Genomic DNA, 14,915 nt, shown 5'->3' on the forward strand with positions numbered 1-14,915 from the left:
AAGCTGTAGCTCTGCTTGAGTTTTGACAATTTCGTAAACCACAGTTCAAGCTTTTGTTTATTTTAATAATTTTTCAATATGAGCTATCATGCAATATATATGGGCAAGGGTATAACATTTACCGGTGCTGATTTTTAAGTACAGATGAAAATATTGTCCTTGAAAAGTGTTGCTTGATTTTAAACCCAGTGAAATATTTTATCGCGTTATTAGAGACCAATGATTTACGAAGTGGGCAGCATATGAGCATTTAGGTCTCTGTTCATATGTTAGAATAACGTGTAAAAGCATTAATGGCATATAATCAGCTTGAAAACAGGATGGTAATATTCAGATGAAACAAGGAAGAAACTAATGATGAATAAAATGCCTATTAAACGACATATATCATGCTAAACTAACTGCCATAAATAAATTACAGCTACAAACCCGTCGTGGAGACAGTACTAACTCAAGTCACCAGATAACGGAACGAGCGAAAGCTTGAGTGTTGGATTGAATCGTGACTGCGATCTTTCCTTTGTTTATTAGTTGCTATTGTTACTTGTGGCCTGCACCGTTGAAGATATTTCAGTCTTTGTTTCACAGTCACTTTTATTATTAAAATCCATAGTATGTTAATAACTCACAGACGTGTCGTGGAGACAGTGCCAACAAAAATCATTAGATTGCAGGGCGATCAAAAGAGCGAGCAGAAAGCTCTATTTCCCGAGCGATGTAAACTACTGCTGCCGTTAGAGTCGTTCTCAAACACCGCGCTATATCATAACACACCAGCTTCCGTCGTCCGACTTTATTTTTCTGTACGTAACAATTTTTAAAAAGTAAACCTACTCAGTCTGAAAAAACATATCTGATTAACCTTTATTTAAATAGAATCTCATACTGATATTTAGGTGGTAGTGATACTGCTGTTGGAATGCAAGAAACAATGGGTGATTCTTTACCAGAGATTGATGTTTATAAATCGCTATCTTACATTTCATTAACAAACATTTCCCCAATATAAAAATACTTTCTTGGATATTAAAAATTTTTTGTTTTTATATCTTGTTTTCATTTAAACCGATATATGATAGACAAGTTTAATTCAACCTTTTAATATTTACTATTGCATAAGGTATTAATGAATACAACCAACGGCCTTGCCTCAGTGGTAACACCGGTTCCCGTCAGATCACCGAAGTTAAGCGCTGTCGGACTGGGCTAACACTTAGATGGGTGACCATCCGGTCTGCCGAGCGCTGTTGGCAAGCAGGGTGGACTCAGTGCTTGTGAGGCAAACTGAGGAGCTACTTGATTGAGAAGTAGCGGCTCCGGTCTCGTAAACTGACACTGGGCGAGGGAGAGTGGTGTGCTGGCCACATGCCCCTCCATATCCGCATCCAGTGAATGCCTTCGAGGTGTGGATGACACGGCGGACGGCCCATACCTGCCTTCATGATCTGGTCGGGCGGAGCTTAGGTTAATAAGTTGAAATTCTCTTTTTTGCACATAAAAATATTGAACAGATGACGTACTGGTCGAAGTCAAGTTTTGAGGGCGGGTCGTGAGTTGTGCTGGGAAATTCAGTCGGTTGATCACTTTCCCGTGTAAGGCAAAGGTCTAAGGTTCAAGTCCCGGTACACAGTTTTAATTTCCCAGGAAGTTCAAAAAACACTTCGATTACTTGTTGCATCTATATCTGTTGGTGTATTGGTCAAAACTAGAAGAAAATTTCCTGTAGAATTCGTCCGGGTCGTGCGGTAGCGTTCTCGCTTCCCACGCCCGGGTTCCCGGGTTCGATTCCCGGCGGGGTCAGGGGTTTTCTCTGCCTCGTGATGGCTGGGTGTTGTGTGATGTCCTTAGGTTAGTTAGGTTTAAGTAGTTCTAAGTTCTAGGGGACTGATGACCATTGATGTTAAGTCCCATAGTGCTCAGAGCCATTTGAACCTTTTTTTTTTTTTTTTGAATTCGTCCGGAAACCAATAAATGGTGAGACATGGGCCATACATGGAAGACATGGGCCACTCTGATTTCCATCTGCCTATTACGTCGATGGAGACACTGTAGGGAGTTGCAGTTTATTCCTGAAAACCCGGTAAGGCGACTGCTCGCGATAAGCGGGGAACCCTTGTACGGACTCTAGTCCGGTACAAATTTTCACATGTTTCTTTGGATATTACATCTATAGCTGTTATAGCTAGTTGAGTTTCGGTTCGGTAATAAATTTTAATTTTGTAACTGTAGTTCCTCATCAAATATAAAATTACTGAGGTGCTGCACGTGGTTACCACATCTTTCGGGCGTTCTTCGCCATGACTAACGCACTTTTTCAAGTACACCTGGCTCCGTCACATGTGTTAGTTACACGTTCCTGTAACCTCAGCATATTGTCGATGGGTAGCACCTACAGCAGTGCCTTATACACTGAAAAGCCAAAGAAACTGGTATACCTGCCTAATATCGTGTAGGGACGACGTGGCATGGACTCGACTAGTGTCTAAAGTAGTGCTGGAGGGAATTGACGCCATGAACCCTGCAGGGCTGTCCATAAACCCATAAGAGAACGAGGGGGTGGAGATCTCTTCTGAAAAGGACGTTGTTAGGCATTCCAGATGTGCTCAGTAATGTTCATGTCTGGCGAGTGTGGTGGCCAGCCGAAGTTTTTAAACCGAGAAGTGTGTTTCTCTAGCCCCTCTGCAGCAATTCTGGACGAGCGGTGTGTCGCACTGCCCTGCTGGAATTGCCCAAGCCCGTCGGAATGCACAGTGGACATGAATGGATGCAAGTGACCAGACAGGATGCTTGCGTTCGTCTCACCTGTGAGACTCGTATCTAGACGTATCAGGCGTCCCATGTCACTACAACTGCACACGCTCCACACCATTACAGAGCCTCCACTAGCTTGAACAGTCCCCTGCTGACATGCAGTGTCCATGGATTCATGAGGTTGTCTCCTTATTCGTACACATCCGTCCGCTCGATACAATTTGAAACGAGACTGTTCCGACCAGGCAACATGTTTCCAGTCATCAATAGTCCAATGTCACTGTTGACGGGCCCAGGCGAGGCGTAAAGACTTCTGACGTGCAATCATCAGGGGTACGCGAGTGTTCCTTCGGATCCGAAAGCCCATACCGATGATGTTTTGATGAATGGTTCGCACACTGACACTTGTCGATGGCCCAGAATTGAAATCTACAGCAATTTCCGAAAGGGTTGCGCTTCTGTCAGTTTGAACGATTCTCTTCAGTCGTCGTCGGTCCCGTTCTTTCAACATCTTTTTCCGGCCGCAGTGATTTCGGAGATTTGATGTTTTACCGGATTCCTGATATTCACGGTACACTCGTGAAATGGTAGTGCGGGAAAATCCCCACTTTATCGCTACCTCGGAGATGCTGTGTCCCATCGCTTGTGCGCCGACTATAACACGACGTTCAAACTCACCTAAATCTTGATAACCTGCCATTGTAGCCGCAGTAACCGATCTCTTCCAGACACTCGTTGTCTTATACAAACGTTGCCGACCGCACTGCCATATTCTGCCTATTTACATATATTTGTATTTGAATACACATACCTCTTCTTTGGCGGTGCAGTGTTTATCCCCACAGTCAAAATCCAATGAATTCAGGTACGGTGAACGGTGAGACCGTGGTACCGGACCTCTTGGCTAATCCATTGCCCACGAAACGCTGCGTTGAGCGTTGAGGTTCTGCCGCACGGGCCGTAGTGCACGGGCCCTGGTGCATAAACGACAGTCGTTGTGTTTCTAGGTAACGTTCTCCAATAGCGCTGGCAATTCATCGCGCAGAAATCGGTGAGACATAGCACCCATTAATCTCTTTGGTAAAGTGTATGGCTCTATTAGTCTGTCAGCGACGATTACTGCCCACATATTGATACATCCTGATCTCTAGCCCGCTCGAGGATTTGCATAAGGCTATACGTGCGTGTTGTCGAAATTTGTTGGATACCATAACTTGCGAATCCTGCCTACACCAGCGAATAGTGCTCATTACTCGTCACACGTAAAAGGTTCATACATTGTCTGTTCCGAGACAAATTCTATTCCTGGCGTGTAAGTGATGTCAGCGCACTAACTGCGGTGGCAACTTGTACTAACAAGTGTGAACGACAGATTTTCATTAGACTAGTCAGTTGTGAGCAGGTAGTGTTAATGGGAGACGTTCATGAAAAACATACAGTATTCAGAAGGTGCAAAAAGTCCACCACAATTTCGAAGATACGGCAATGAAATTTTGTAACAAGCTTAACATGACATTAACACTTTTACTGTTAAGTTCATTGGATTGTATGTTTTTAGCTTTTTTATGAAATTTAAAAATGTTATTTTAAAAAAGTAATATCTGTACCTTTTTCTGAGAAACTATTCAGAAGATTTCTACAAAACTTTTCTCTGGCTAATCTCTTTGCATAATAGTAAGCTTCCCTCATGAAATGTTGTTAATATATCGAACCGGAGAATTTTAATAGCTTTTTAATTATAATTCTGTAAGTATAATATAAAATTCATGCAAAATGCCAAGCACTTTGCCGTATATCTCAGCTTATCCTCACAATTTCAAAATTTAAACATGAGGCAATATTTATTGGGTTTATAGAAATAAGTGCACAACATTTCATAATTGTAGCATTCATAGATTGTGAAAAAAGGTACAAAAATATTAAAAAAAACTTTATTATCAGGAGATGCTAGGCCGATATTTGTACTTGGAATCCTATTTCCGTTCAAGACTCCTCTTCTGGTTTTTTTTCTTTTTTTGCCATCCTTCCTCTCCCAGGTTTTAAACTGACTTTTCAGCTTCAGATCGGCACAATAAATGTATTTTTCTCAACATGTCTTGAGATTTCGTATCTTAAAGCCCACTCTCTCTAATATCGTCATCGTGTGTGATGTCCTTAGGTTAGTTAGGTTTAAGTAGTTCTAAGTTCTAGGGGACTGATGACCTCAGATGTTAAGTCCCATAGCGCTCAGAGGCTATTTTGAACAATTTGGAAGACTGTCCTCCTGAATGTATGGGTTGCTATCCCTCTGAGCCTGTAGATATTTACACCAGCTAATGGGGCACAGATGATGAATGGGATGTTCATTTGTTGGTACCATGTGGAAATATGTAGCCCTAGCACAACTGATAGTATTACTGAATCATGAAAGATTCGAACACTTGCCTAAACCTCCTCCACTAGCACAAGGCTAAATAAGAGTTGCCTCCTCGCAAAGAAAACAGCTGGTTTGTTATTGTTTCTAAGATAAGGAACAGTGTCACAAGTGATCTGTAAACCCAAAGAGTATATATTACAGCCTTCTAGATATACCCTATGCAAGTTCGCTTCAAAGTAATCCACGGAGTCGTTGTTCATCTAGCTAGAGTTTACGTGCTGCTTCAAAAAGTGGGCGTGGCAGGAAGGTCGCGTCACACATTTAATTAGTTTTCAAGCACTTCGATTGATTTCATCTCTGAAACTTCGGGAACTTATTGTTCATGAGTTCTACTAATAAATAATAAATAAATTGAAAATTGATATTTTCGGTCAGTTTCATGAACGTCCTCCATTGAATGCTCGAGATGCAGCTGTAGTGTGTCAACGTTTTGTGTTACAAGTAGCAATGGAGCAGCATCTCTAAATCAGTTGTTCAAGAAATTCTCCAGAACGTTCCGAAGAAGAGAAAAGTGTGTACAGAGTTTGTCCCGCACCTTCTGACTCCCGAACATTAACAAAGTCGTGAGCACACCTGCTGCGATTTTGTTGTTGTTGTTGTTGTGGTCTTATGTCCAGAGACTGGTTTGATGCAGCTCTCCATGCTACTCTATCCTGTGCAAGCTTCTTCATCTCCCAGTACCTACTGCAACCTACATCCTTCTGAATCAGTTTAGTGTATTCATCTGTTGGTCTCCCTCTATGATTTTTACCCTCTCCGCTGCCTTCCAGCACTAAATTGGTGATCCTTTGATGCCTCAGAATATGTCCTACCAACCGATCCCTTCTTCTAGTCAACTTGTGCCACAAAATTTCTCTTCTGCCCAATTCTAGTTAATACCTTATCATTAGTTATGTGATCTAGCCATATAATCTTCAGCATTTTTCTGTAGCACCACATTTCGAAAGCTTCTATTCTCTTTTTGTCTAAACTATTTATCGTCCACGTCTCACTTCCATACATGGCTACATTCCATACAAATACTTTCAGAAAAGACTTCCTGACACTTAAATCTATGCTCGATGTTAACAAATTTGTCATCTTGAGAAATGCTTTCCTTGCCATTGCCAGTCTACATTTTATATCCTCTCTACTTCGACCATCATCAGTTATTTTGCTCCCCAAATAGCAAAACTCATTTACTACTTTAAGTGTCTCGTTTCCTAATTTAATACCCTCAGCACCACCCGATTTAATTCGACTACATTTCATTATCCTCGTTTTGATTTCGTTGATGTTCATCTTATATCCTCCTTTCAAGAGCATGTCCATTCCGTTCAGCTGCTCTTCCAGGTCCTCTGCTGTCTCTGACATCGGCGAACCTCAAAGGTTTTATTTCTTCTCCTTGGATTTTAATTCCTACTACAAATTTTCTTTTGTTTGCTTTAGTTCTTGCTCAGTATACAGATCCAATAACATCGGGGATAGGCTACAACCCTGTCTCACTCCCTTCCCAAGCACTGCTTCCCTTTCATGCCCCTCGACTCTAACTGGCATCTGGTTCCCGTACAAATTGAAAATAGCCTTTCGCTCCCTGTATTTTACCCCTGCCACCTTCAGAACTTGAAAGAGAGTATTTCAGTCAACATTGTCAAAAGCTTTCTCTTAAGTCTACCAAAGCTAGGAACGTAGGTTTGCCTTTCCTTAATCTATTTCCTAAGATAAGTCGTAGGATCAGTATTGCCTCACGTGTTCCAACATTTCTACGGAATCCAAACTGATCTTCCCCGAGGTCGGCTTCTATCAGTTTTTCCATTCGTCTGTAAAGAATTCGTGTTAGTATTTTGCAGCCGTGGCTTATTAAACTGATAGTCCGGTAATTTTTCATATCTGTCAACACCTGCTTTCTTTGGGATGGGAATTATTATATTCTTCTTGAAGTTTTAGGTTATTTCGCCTGTCTCATACATTTTGCTCACCAGATGGTAGAGTTTTGTCAGGACTGGCTCCCCCAAGGCTGTCAGTAGTTCTAATGGAATGTTGTCTACTCCCGGGGCCTTGTTTCGACTTAGGTCTTTCAGTGCTCTGTCAAACTCTTCACGCAGTATCATATCTCCCATTTCATCTTCATCTACATCCTCTTCCATTTCCATAATATTGTTCCACGTACATCGCCCTCGTATAGACACACTATATACTCCTTCCACATTTCTGCTTTCCCTTCTTTGCTTAGAACTATTCTTGTTGTATGGAACTTATTTTTTTTTTTGCTTTTTTATGTATACTACTGCGTGTAAAAACTATTATTAGCTCGGGTCTCTTGTTTATTTTCAATATAGGACCCGATGATGGGCATATGAGCCCCAAACCGGTAGTGTTCTAAATTCAAAGAAGCTTACAACTCAAGGGGTATTTTCAACCTCTGCTAATCTGATCTAAACTAATATGTCCGTTAGGAAGTCCTCGGTCCAGTCAGAAAGCTGGTCTGATATTCCGTAAGCTCGCTAACCGCTGTGGTGTCCTTTGGTCGTGTTGCCTGAGGAGGTGCGTGGCAGTGGATGATGAGCAGTGCTACTAGCTCAGGCGCGGCAGAATGCGGAGTGTGGTGTCGCGTCGTGTGATTGCGCGCAGCGTCGGCGGGGGCGGCGTGGGCGGCGTCCATTGTGTCGCGCCGTGTCCCTGTGTGTCGGCGGCACGCGCCGGCTGTGTGCGTGTGTCGCGGCACGCGTCTGTTACGCACCTCTGGAGCCGCGCCTCGCCGCCGCCTCGCCGCCGCTAACTCTGGCGCTTTGTGCAGTTCTCCTCGTTGCTACGAGCGGGTCCCAGTCTAGACCTATCGTCTGCATTTAACTAAGTGGCCATTCACACTTTCCTTTTAGCGCACGATAAGAGCCCGCGGCGTTGCGCTGACTGCCTGAAATCGCTACTCTCACCTTGTTGCTGCAAGTCACCCTGAACCGGAGACAAGTTTATACTGTCTGCTCAAAATTATTCGGACACTTCGTAGTGGACATTAATTTGGAGTTCTGTGAAATTTGGCCGAGCGGTTCTAGGCGCTTCAGTCTGGAACCGCGCGACCGCTACGGTCGCAGGTTCGAATCTTGCCTCGGGCATGGATGTGTCTGATATCGAAATGATAATTAAATGAACACCCTAGCTGCAAGCAGGCGTTGATACACTTCGTTGGGGACATGTTGAAAATGTGTGCCCCGACCGGGACTCGAACCCGGGATCTCCTGCTTACATGGCAGACGCTCTACCCATCTGAGCCACCGAGGGCACAGAGGATAGCGCGTCTGCAGGGACTTATCCCTTGCACGCTCCCCGTGAGATCCACATTCCCAACATGTCCACAACACTACATTCGTAGTGCGCCTATTAGATGTTTGCCCATCATACTCATTACTCGTGGCAGATTAATCTACCAAGTCCCGTACGAGTTCGGGCATAGCGTGTGCGTTCGCACACAAGAAGGTCAAAGGCCGGGAACCCATATTTTATTTTAACTATATATGACCATGCAGCTTTGCTAGAATCGAAATGATAATTAAATGAACACCCTAGCTGCAAGCAGGCGTTGATACACTTCGTTGTGTCTGATATCCTTAGGTTAGTTAGGTTTAAGTAATTCTACGTTCTAGGGGACTGATGACCTCAGATGTTAAGTCCCATAGTGCTCAGAGCCATTTCAACCATTTTTTTTCTGTGAAGTTATTTTACTTAGACAACCAGTTTCGGCATCCCAATAATGTCCCCTATATACTCCACGTATACAGAATGAAATTTTCACTCTGCAGAGGAGTGTACGCTGTCATGAAACTTCCTGGCAGATTGAAACTGTGTGCGGGACCGAGATTCAAACTGGGGACCTTTGCCTTTCGCGGGCAAGTGCTCTACCAACTGAGCTACCCAAGCACGACTCACGCCCGGTCCTCACAGCTTCAGTTCTGCCAGTACCTCGTCTCCTACCTTCAAAACTTCACAGAAGCTCTCCTGCTAAACTAACAGAATTAGCACTCCTGGAAGAAAGAATATTCCAGAGGTATGGCTTGGCCAAAGCCTACAGGATGTTTCCAGAATGAAATTTTCACTCTGCATAAGTGTGTGAGCTGATCTGAGACTTCCAGGAGTGCTAGTTCTGCAAGGTTCGCAGGAGAGTTTCTGTGAAGTTTGGAAGGAAGGAGACGAGGTACTGGCAAAACTGAAGCTATGAGGACGGGTCGTGAGTCGGGTAGCTCGATACTAGAGCACTTGCCCGCGAAAGGCAAAGGTCCCGAGTTCGAGTCTCGGTCCGGCACACGTTTTTAATCTGCCAGGAAGTTTCACTCCAAGTATAGACAATCGGATGTATCAACTGGAGCCATCAATTCTGTATTTCGTGAAGTCGTTTTTGGAGTGTTTACTTTGAAGACTTGACAACAAGTGTTGTTGTTTATACATGGAGTCCATGCAGGGAGTTCATAGGAGCCTGAAGATGGTATTATTGAGATGCCGAAATTTGTTGTCTAAATAAGATAACTTCTCAAAACGTGCGGCTCTTTGGCGATTTTCGTCGTAAGTATTTGACTGGCCGCTGTCCTGTATCCACAATGGATGAACATTGATTAATATTGAATGGTCCGCCCATGGCCTTAATGATGGCTTTAACTCTGCTGTGAACACTTACAGTAAGGTGTCTAAATGGCTGTGGGGGAACAACGGCCCGTTGTTCTTCAAGAGCCGAAACAAGAGAAGGTAGCGATAGAACTGAACTTCAGCACCCGTATGATGGCCGGTCTAGGTGGCCGAGCGGTTCTAGGCGCTACAGTCTGGAACCGCCCGACCGCTACGGTCGTAGGTTCGAATCCTGCCTCGGGCATTGACGTGTGTGACGTCCTTAGGTTGGTTAGGTTTAAGTACTTCTAAGTTCAAGGGGACTGATGACCTCAGAAGTTAAGTGCCATAGTGCTCAGAGCCATTTGAACCATCAGTATGATAGTAAACTTGCAGAGGTGGAAAAAAGTCAGTCAACTAGTTGTAAATATAGGTGTATTGGAACAGTGACATAGGTTCCAAAAATTTTAAAATTAGAAAACTTCAAATCAAGGACACCTGCAGCCGTTCCAACTTTGTTCTATTTTTGCTACCGGTTTCTGCGTTCGGCGTTAACTACGTCATCTTCAGAATCCTAGACCGACGTGTAGGAGGAATCTCACGTCATGTACAATCGAAACAGGTGCCAGCATTCAGTCTTTTTAACAAAGCGATCTCTTCGATCAGTACTTGCAGACTTGGACTCTCCGTTGAGACTCAGTCCTTACATCGAGCAAGCATTAAAGGAATCCGCCCCAGGCTGCCTCTTGGGAGTGTTATTGGACCATTACTTTTCACAAAAATGGCTCAAATGGGTCTGAGCACTATGGGACTCAACTTCTGAGGTCATTAGTCCCCTAGAGCTTAGAACTAGTTAAACCTAACTAACCTAAGGACATCACAAACATCCATGCCCGAGGCAGGATTCGAACCTGCGACCGTAGCGGTCCTGCGGTTCCCGACTGCAGCGCCTTTAACCGCACGGCCACTTCGGCCGGCTTACTTTTCACAATATGTATATATGGCCCAGTACCTAACGTCGGAAGTTCCATGAGGCTTTTCGCGGATGGTACTTTTGTATACAGAGAAGTCGCGACCTACAAAACTGTGGTGAAATGCAGGAAGATCTGCAGAAGGCCGACGCTTGGTGCAGAGAATGGCAATTGACCCCCAGCTTAAAAAATGTAATGTATTGCAAATACATAGGCAGAAGGACCCTTTATTCTATGATTAAAAAATTGTGGAGCAGTCACTGGAAGCAGTTGGTTGCAAAAAATATGTAGACGTATGTGTGCGGAGCCATTTGAAGTCCAACGACCACATAAAATTAATCGCGAGTAAGGCAGATGGCAGACTCAGATGTATTGGAAGAATTTTGAGGAAATGTACTCCATCAACAAAGGAAGTAGCGTATAAAACATTCGTAGGAGCGGTACCTGCTCTTCAGTATGGGGTCCATACCAGGTAGGAATGATAAAGGAAATAGAGAATATCCAAAGAAGAGCAGCACCTTTCGTAACAGGTTCGGCTAGTAAGCGCGAAAGCGCCTCGCGTATGCTCAGACAATTCCATCGGCAGACGTTGCATGAGACGCGTTCTGAGGTCATCAGTCCCCTAGAACTTAGAACTACTTAAACCTAACCTAAGGACATCACACACATCCATGCCCGAGGCAGGATTCGAACCCGCGACCGTAGCAGCAGCCCGGTTCCCGACTGAAGCTCCTAGAACCACTCGGCCGCACGACCGGCCTTAATTTAAGCCTCACCCACGCAACGGTACCACTTAGCTGTCTTGTACTGGCCGTCTGCAGCGCCCGTTGTTCGAAGAACTTCATAAGTGGATTGGCAATAGCTGGGTACTGGATAGGAGTTGTCAGAGACACGTCGCACGCTGAATCCCGTCCAGGAAGGATGGGGCTGGTGCGATCGGCGCGGCGGCTGGTGTCGGTGTGTTTTACGAGGTGGCAGCGACGGGTCAGTCAACCTGTTGCCGGCGGGCCGGGCCCGGCCCGACTCTCCGCTAACTCGCTAGGCGGGCCGATGGCCAGATAGGGCACGCCACGGCACAGCACAGCACAGCGGGGCCCCCACTGCACTGCACGCTCCGCTGCTCACAGCCCGCCTGGCTGCAGCTCGCTGTACGGCGCCACACGTCCATCGCTGCGCTCCACCACTCCTTTATAACTACGCTGACGATACAAAACATAACGACCACTGCCCAGCGCGGGAGACTGCATATGGCTTGCTGCCGTTCCGGACACGTGCATGGTAAAGAAAGTGCAGGGTGCTTCTTATTAACGTTCAGCAATCCCGTGAAGAGACGCAGATGACGCTGAGGCAAGTACATCTACATCCCTGTGGCTACTGTGCAAATCACACTTACAGTAATGGAAATAAGTATTCATACACTAGAGCGTGGAAAAGTAAACTGCCTTTATTGACAATACGAAACCAAAAACACTAATTGGAAATGCACTGTACACATTGGCCAGTCGCCAATGCAGCTATGCTGGTATATAGAACGAGAATGAACAAGCCTTTACAAAACAAAATACAAAAACGTCTGCCAAGTTCTCTTCTGCGCTGGGGATTAAGTATTCATAAACCAACAGAAAATGACCCTTCTAACAAAGCCAGAACATGTTTAATACTTCGTATGCATACCCTTCCGATGTATTACTTCTCGCAACCTCCGTGGCATGGAATGGACCAATTTTCTTGTAGTTTCCGACCTGATACCTTCCCATTCCCGAAGGAGAGCCTCTTTCAAAGAGGCCTTACTACGGATGTGTTTTCTCACTCGTGTTTCCAGTTCACTACACAAGTGTTCGATGGGATTCACGTCCGGACTCTGAGCTGGTGTTTTAAGAATGTGTGGAGTGTTGTAGAGCGACCACAGCCGGACAGTTTGCGCCGTATGTTTGGGATCATTGTCCTGTTGGAAGTAATAATTTGTAGGAAGACCCAAGGCTCTGTTGTAAGTTCTGTTTGAGAATGTTCATATACACAAATCTGTCCATGGTACCTTCCTCAAACACTAATTTTCCGACACCGGAAGCTGACATACAGCCCCATACCATCACTTCACCACCTCCGTGCTTCACCGTGGGTTGAATGTTGTTTCGGTCGAGGTCTGTATTCGGTCTTCTCCAGACCAAGATCCTAACATCATTGTGCACGATATTGCATTTGCTTTCATCACTAAACAATACACTATCCCAGAAGTCTGCTGTCTTGGATACATGCTGTTTCGCGAATTCCATTCGCCACTTCCTGTCTTTTTGCTGATGCAGGGCTTTCGTCTCGGGACCCTGGCTCTGTAGCCCGAACGATTGAGAATGGTGCGAACTGCCCTTGGAGTGATGTCCTTTCGGAAGTGGTCAGTCATGTACATATGCGGATAGTGCCGACGCTGTCCTTTTCGGCTTTTTCTTGATGATTCTTAGTAGCATTCTGGACTCTCTTGTTGTAAGCTTCTGTGGACGACCGTGTCGTTTACTGTTTATTACTACATGTCTGTCCTTATATCGCTTAATGATAGATTGCACAGTCGCTCGGCTTCGTCCTATGATGTCCGCAATTTCGGCATACGACTTGCGTTGAAGATATTGGGCGACAACGATGCTTTGTTCCTCAATGGTCGTTTCCTTCCCCTTGCGGCCCATTCTGCTGTTCCACGGTACCCACGTCCAACGTGCTGTTGCTTCACGGCCGCCACACGACTACACAAGTGTGGCACGCACTCGGGGGCTGCGTCAGTCGTTTGTTTGGTTGAAAGTAGTCCGCTGTATGAATACATTTTGCCCTGTCGTAGACCGCGCGGAGTGTAACATATTCTATTTTCCCAGGATAGATTCATGGCATACGGGAAGTTTTATTACCAAGAACATGGTTATCTGACGCTACATCATCGTACTTATTCGTATCGGCGCTCTTGGTGATTTACTGTCCGAACACACCATAGTAGTTTGTCACCACCTACTGTATGAGTACTTATTTCCATGACTGTAAGTGCCTGGCATAGTCTTCATCAAACCATTTTCACACTAATTCTCTATTATCCCACTCTCGAACACCGCACGGAAAAAACGAACACCTATATCTTTCCGTGCAAGCTATGATTTCCCTCATTTTATTATGACGATCGTTTCTCCCTATGTAGGTTGGCGTCAACAAAATATTTTCGCATTCGGAGGGGAAAGTTGGTCATCTAAATTTCGTGAGAGCATCCCGCCGCAACACAAAACGGCTTTGTTTTAATGATGTCCACCCCAAATCCTGAATCATGCTCTCTCCCTTACGTCTCGATAATACAAAACGTGCTGCCCTTTTTTGTACTTTCTCGATGTACTCTGTCAGTCCTGTGTGGTAAGGAGCCCACACCGCGCACCATTGCTTCAAAAGAGGACGGAGATCCGGAGTGTAGGCACTCTCTTTAGTAGATCTGTTCCATCTTCTAAGTGTTCTGCCAGTAACACGCATTCTTTGGTTCGCATTCCCCACAACATTTGCTGTGTGTTTTTCCAATTTAAGTTATTCGTAATTGTAATTCCTAGGTATTTAGTTGAATATACAGCCTTTAGATTTCATTGATTTATCGTGTAATGGATTCCTTTTAGAACACGCTTCGCCAGTGACGAAGTTTCCAATTGACAAGCGAAAGTTATAACTGAAGGCCAGCTGCGAGATGCTTTCGTGTTAAGCGGAGTCCTCGAACAGGGCATCTGGGTCGAAAGGTCCTTTCTCGTAACCTGTTCCTTACAGTCTGATCCGACACAGCGCCTCCAATGGCCCCGCTGAGAACTTTTCGCAGTGCTCCGGCAGTAACTACACGACGCCGCAAGACAGAGATGGACAGATATCGGCCTTTACTTGGGTTGTAATGCGTCGTCGACCTTGTACGACTCATCTCGTGGGCTGACCTCTCTTCAAGTAGCGTGTGAGCAACCTATAGATGACTCATGGAGACACATTGGCGTCGGCAGCAACGCGACTGAAAGTCCATCCTTCTAGGATAAAACAGACTGTCCTTGCAACTTGCATGGCATGCCTGTTTGCACCGAGTGAGTTGGTGCAGTGGTTAGCACACTGGACTCGTATTCGGGAGGACGACGATTCGAACCCGCGTCCGGCCATCCTGATTTAGGCAAATGCCGGAATGGTTCCTTTGACAGGTCACCGACTTCCTTCCACAT

General features: G+C 45.1%; 1 non-coding gene and 1 pseudogene across 1 annotated transcript; one reads left to right on the plus strand and one right to left on the minus strand.

Moving 5' to 3' along the window:
* Nucleotides 1-1,135: 1,135 nt before the first annotated feature.
* On the plus strand, nt 1,136-1,253 carry LOC126238671 (5S ribosomal RNA; annotated as a pseudogene).
* A 7,098-nt stretch (nt 1,254-8,351) lies between these two features.
* Trnat-ugu (transfer RNA threonine (anticodon UGU)) lies at nt 8,352-8,426 on the minus strand. Its single transcript has one exon. It is a non-coding gene; the product is annotated as a tRNA-Thr (tRNA).
* Nucleotides 8,427-14,915: the final 6,489 nt, after the last annotated feature.

This window comes from Schistocerca nitens, chromosome 2 (genome assembly GCF_023898315.1).
Source record: "Schistocerca nitens isolate TAMUIC-IGC-003100 chromosome 2, iqSchNite1.1, whole genome shotgun sequence".
Classification (NCBI taxonomy): Eukaryota; Metazoa; Arthropoda; class Insecta; order Orthoptera; family Acrididae; genus Schistocerca; species Schistocerca nitens.